We start from the raw sequence: 6,000 nt of genomic DNA, 5'->3' as shown, positions 1-6,000 counted from the left end.
TTAACAATCCTGGGAATAATGTGCAAGCCAAAATAGAACCCTGCTTCAACCTCCACAGCTGCGTTGGCTCTGAGGCACTTACATCACATGCATGGCCCTACAGTGTGTGTGGTACAGCGCGGCAAGCACCTAGGGGGTGCTTTGAGAGGGATTCTGCCTCATGGAGACAGAAATCCTCCTGGAGTTCCATGATATGCAGGGCAATGTACCTGCTGCTACATTCTGTTGCATTAAGCCCACTCTGTGGACCTGTGTGAGGGCACAATTGATGCCCTAACTCCACCCTTCTCCAACCTCTTTCGAGTGATGCATGTGCCGGATAGCCTGGCTGATCCCTGTATTTCAGAATAGATTGATAAGCCCAGATCACCTCCTCACACATAAAACATTTTAATGGATTACTAAAACCTGCCCTATACTATGTTAATGTTAACCATCTTCACCAGATGCAATAGTGGGTAAAATCCTGGCCCCACTGAAGTCAATGGAAGTTTTGCCATTGACTTCAGTGAGGCTAGGATTTCACCCAATGACTATTAAATACCTACAGGGTACAGTTAACCGAGGTCTATGTGTAAGGGGACTATTGCCCCCTTACTAACACTCAATGGGGGTGTTTTTGTTGCTAGCTCCCAGTACTAAAAGGGGAAGGGTCGATGGGAAATCAGGACCCTGAGACTGACAGTCCCCAGGAGCAATGGGGAGAGGCCAATGCTCCAGGTCAGCCTGAATGACAGGGCGAGCAGGCTAATCAGGGAGTCAGGAGGCCGGGGAGGTCCCGTCCTCCATGTGAGTTGGATTTGCCTGGGTCAGACAGAGTGGGGCCGAGCTAAGGAGAAAGCAGGGGGGCCCAAGTTGAGCTAGGGAGCAGAGCTGTGCCAGATCCAGAGGGACCAGAAAAGAAGCCCAGGGAGAGCAGCCCCTGTGCTGGGAGCAGAGCTGCAGCCCCAAAGCCAGAGGCACAGCCCAGAGAGAGCAGACTTGCCCTGGGAACAGAGCTGCAGCAACCAGAGCCAGAGGGGCCAGAGAAGCAGCTCAGGGAGCTGGAGGCAGAGCAGCAGCACCAGCAGCCATGCTGAGGCAGAGTGGGACTGGAGCTGGGGCTGGAGCAGTCCGGAGCCAGGTGTCGTGAGCAGCTGGGGAGAGCGAGGGGGACCTTGGGCAGTGGGCCCAGCACAGAGAGACACCTCAGCCAGGAGGCTCTGCGAGTCAGACTCGGGGGGGGGGGGGGGGAATTGGTAACCTGATGGAGGGGGCGGGGACAATGCTCGGAAGAAGGGCCCTGCCACCTAGAGCCTGAGAGCGTGAGGCCACCACCACAGGGAGTGTCCAACCCCCAGCATCCCTGCAGCACAGCCAGGGCCGGAGAAGAAGGCCTGGGACTTACAAGGAACAGACTGTGAACTGCCCGGATGTTCCAGAGACACTGTTTGTGATGTTCCCTGCCACAGAGCGGGGTGATGTGTTTCCTTTAACCTTCCCATTTTTCCTTATTCTTTTTAAAATTAATTGTTGATTAAATAACTTGCATTTGCTTTAACTTATATGTAATGGTCAGTGGGTCAGAGAAGTGCCCAGTGCAGAGAGAGTACCCCGGAGTGGGGACACCCTAGCCCCTGTCCTAGGTGACCACAGCAGGGTTGGGGGTCGAGCCCCCCAGGAATCCTGGGCCCAGCCTTGTTGGGTTACGAGGACTCTGCCAGAGAGGAGAGTGGAAGGGGAGTCCTCAAGGGCAGGGAGGCCACTGGGTAAAGGAATTGGGAGCGAGGACTCAGATCCTTTCGCTAGCCCACTTCACTGGGGTAGTGCAGAAGCCAGGAAAGTTCCCCACAATAGCGGGACTATTCCCCCGCTTACATACACTCTGCCACTGGGATACAGGGTGCATTCTCTGTTTCCTGCTGCTCGTGTGCATGCATATTCATTTTGAACAGAAGCTGTCTAAGTCAAACCATGCATCTGATATGCAGTGCAGTCGCTCAGTATTCTTACTATGTCTGTCAGTTGCTTGCTTCCAGTCAGTGTTTTTGACTTCAAGGCTACTGACATGCCGTTACTAAAAATAATGCTTCTCAGAATGAGAGCCCTTTTCATTACACTAATTAACCTGTTAGGCTGCTACATTTCTGCTTCCTTGAGCTGCTTCCTTTCCTTGTCCTCCACAGTTATTGTCCTTCACTCAAGTACACATCTAAGGCACACCATGAGGGTATATAACTGAACCCAGTCAATGAGCACTTAAAGTATAATTCTAGGCTCATATTATGTAGCCAGTGGCAGATCACAGGAGCAGAGAAATTATAGCTGGAAAAGACCCGTTAGACCATCAAGCCTACCTCACTGCCAGTGCAGAATTGTTCCCTATAGTAAATATACTAGATTTTTTGTCTAGCCTCCTTTCAACTGTCCCAAGGAATGGAGCTACCAACTCATCTCTTTGGAGATCAAGCCACACCCTAATGGATCTTACAATCAGGAAGCTTTACCTGCTGTCACTCCTGGGGACGTGCCAATGGCCCTCAGTAGAGCAGCACTGTGAGGCAGCCTCAGGCAGGGATGCCTTTCTGCCTCAGAGAACCGCTGGTACTGCTATGAGCAATATCTCTATAAACAGAGGGTGTAATGGGGTCAGCTGAATCTGGTGGTGCCAGAGACCTTGTAGAGAAGTCTGGGAGTTTTCTCTCAAGCAATGTTTCTGAAGATAACTGAAAATTTGGCGGATTCCAAAGGCAAAAATTTTGCCCTTCTGAGGTATTGTTCTGATGCCCAAATATCATATCTAGTGCTGGGTTAACAGTGTCTGGAGAGGTGGGAATTCCACCAGAGGCAGGGTCACCTCTCCTACCCTCCCTTCAGTTTGGTGGAAGAATTTTATAAAGAAGCCCCTCTGGCACATCACTGTCATTTTGTCTGCTAACTAAATTATCATTTCATCTCTATTTGCTCTGTGATCCCCTCTATAGAACCAGTTTCTCTTTTTCTTGCATTTTATACCTTTTTTCATGCACATAACAACCTGTGTGTCTACCCTGCAATTAAACATCAATGGGTGGCCCATGTCAGATGATTCAGGCTTGCAGAGCTCAGACTGTGGGGCTATAAAACAGAAGTCTGGGATCAGGCTCTGGGATCGTGCAAGGGGGGAGTGGCATTTTGCTTAGTTTCCAATGCCTTTGTTTTTTCCTGGCAGGCTGATGTACATCACTCTGTACACCCTTCCTGATATGTGAAGAATTGTGTCCAAACCCCTTTAGGGCTTTGTCATTGTCTGAGGCCTAGTCTACACTACAGGGTTAGGTTGACATAAGCTGCATTGCTTTGACCTAGCTGTGGAACTGTCTTCACTTATATTTGGCTCCCGTCAATGTAAGTGCCTCTCTACGCTGATTTAATAACACCACCTCCCCGAGTGGCATAGAGTCATGGCCAATGTAATTAGGTCGACTGCTACAGGCTTTCGTGAGCCATCCCACAATGCCCCACATTGACAATACAATCGATACAAGTGATCCTGATGAGAATAGGCGTCGCTGACACAAGGTACTAAGTCTGCACACACAAGTGATTTAATAACAGCAGTGGCTGTATGCTGACCTAAGTTAGGCCGACATAATTTTGTAGTGTAGACATGGCCTAAGGGTGGGTCTACACTTAAAACGCTGCATCGGTGCAGCTGCGCCACGGTAGCACTTTAGTGAAGACACTCCTATGCCTATGGGACAGCTTCTCCCATCTGCGTAATTAATGCACCTCCCCAAGAGGCAGTGGCTACGTTGACAGGAGAAGCTCTCCCGCCGTCATAGCACTGTCTAGGCCGGGGGTTAGGCTGGTATAACTATATTGCTCAAGGGTATGGATTTTTCACACCCCTGAGCTATGTAGCTATACCAGTATAGGTCTGTAGTGTAGACCTGGCCTTAGTGTTAAAGAGCTTCTATTTGAGGACTTGTGAGAGGACGCTCTGGGCCCGATTGCCCACGACTCTGCTCCTTGTGTAGTGATTTACACCTGTGCAAATTGTGAGTAAAACATTATCATTCTGATAAGCATTTGCACCCACTTTTTGCTTTGCACAGGCATAAATTACTGGCCAAGGTGAAAGTCACTGGGGACTTGGATCAACTCTCTCTAAAGTTCAAAGGAGCATTCATTTCCCCAATCTATTGTGACTTTGCTGTTTTGCGCAATCAACGTGCTGAGGTTGTTAAAGCATTTAAAATCAATACCAAACTACAAAGAGCCACACTTTCTCTTTAAACCCTTTCATCCTGTGCAGGCATTTTCTCCTCTCAAATAATATTATGGGGTGTGTAGGTTTCTCATATAAGCATGTTTAGCCAAATCAGCACAGAGTGCACTGATAGAGGAATGTCAAGGAAAACATAAGTGTAACATAACGTTACCCAAAATAGAAGGGAGAAATAGTTACAAAAAGCCTGACAATTGTAATTCTAGCTTCCTCAAATGGAATGGCTTTGATGTCAGACACAGGGAAAGAGGAAATAAGGGTTGGTATAAGTTATGACTGAAACATTCTGTTCTCACTTCCTGGTAACATTTCTACTGTGTAAAAGAAAAACATAAATGGGGTACTTTCAAAGGTACCCAGACATACAGTACTGAAGAAAGAGCAACTCTAGCTATCCACAGGACTGGTACCGCTCAGGCTATGAGAACACAAGCTTTCTCTCAGTTCCCCATTCATATGTCTCAGCCTTGACCTGGCAGGATCACCAGAAAACAGAGCCTTAACTTCCACCTGAGGAAGCTGCAGAAAACTATCTGAAATAATAAAGTCCAGAATCTGGTATGTCTGGCAAGCATCCAAGGATATTTGTCTGCTGCCTGTGTACAGAAGTACCTCCCTCAGTGTATGAAGTTCAATTTCCCTGCGCCATTTCATTAGTAAGGTTAAGTAGCTTACTATTCCTGTTTTGTGGATAGGAATTCTTGTGTTAATTATGAGTGTAAGGAAGGTGGTAGTGAGTCAATGTATTAAGCCTGTAGGTTAAGGTTCTGGCTAACTGGGAGCCAGTCTATGAAATTCTATTGCCATTACTCACCCTTTCTTGGCCCAGTGTCATGCCTCCAACACACAGGCACTTCCCTACCCACTTGCTGTGATTTTTTTTTTAAACTGGTGACACCTATGCTGGTCACTTGTGACAGATCTAAATATAGCAGAAAACAACAGGAAGGTCTGATGTGCAGAAAATTGTTCTTGTGACATATGCCCACCTGATCCTGACATATGAGCCATAAGTGATGCCAAGGAAAGTGAAAAACCCCAAGGTCCATGCCACGAAGTCACAAGGGAACTTCCTAAGCCCACTCTTGTGGAATTTAACAGAAAACAGTAACCTTGCTAGAGGGTTTTTAAACGATACCACTAAATTTAATAGAACTTTACCTATCTCCTATGAAAATGTCTAGGTTATATTATAAATTATATAGAGAGCGATCACGCTCTATTAAATTAAATTCTGTAGGATTTTGGAGTAATTTCTATAGAACCATATTGATCTCATCCCTATTCAATTCTATAAGACTCTCAAAAAGGCAAATTTGCTTGGTCTTTAGGGCCAGTTAACCTGCGGATGTGGGAATAAAATCTCAATGGGTAAGCACTTTTGCAGTCTGAGATATTATTGGGTTCCCAGTAAATGTCCATATGTTTTTTAAATCCTAGAAAAGGAGATTCTTTTCTGAGGACAGATTTCAATTGGTTGATCATCTTCAAAAGAAATATCTCCCTCTGTGTATAAAACCCAGCTTTGTCATATCTGTGAGAATCTAGGTTTCTTTTCTGTACCTGCTTAGTTAAAATATATTCTTACCCAAGTCGTTGTGATCCTTTCTTAAGTATTTATAAATTGCAGTAAAATTCAATTTCCCCCTAGCTCCAATAATCTCCTCTTCTTCATGCTACACAGGTGTAAGCGTAAACTATCACAGCAACTAAAATCTTATATGCACTGATCTGTTTAATATAGTAGCTCT

Source organism: Caretta caretta, chromosome 2 (genome assembly GCF_965140235.1).
Source record: "Caretta caretta isolate rCarCar2 chromosome 2, rCarCar1.hap1, whole genome shotgun sequence".
Classification (NCBI taxonomy): domain Eukaryota; kingdom Metazoa; phylum Chordata; order Testudines; family Cheloniidae; genus Caretta; species Caretta caretta.
Note: the sequence above shows the minus strand (reverse complement) of the source record.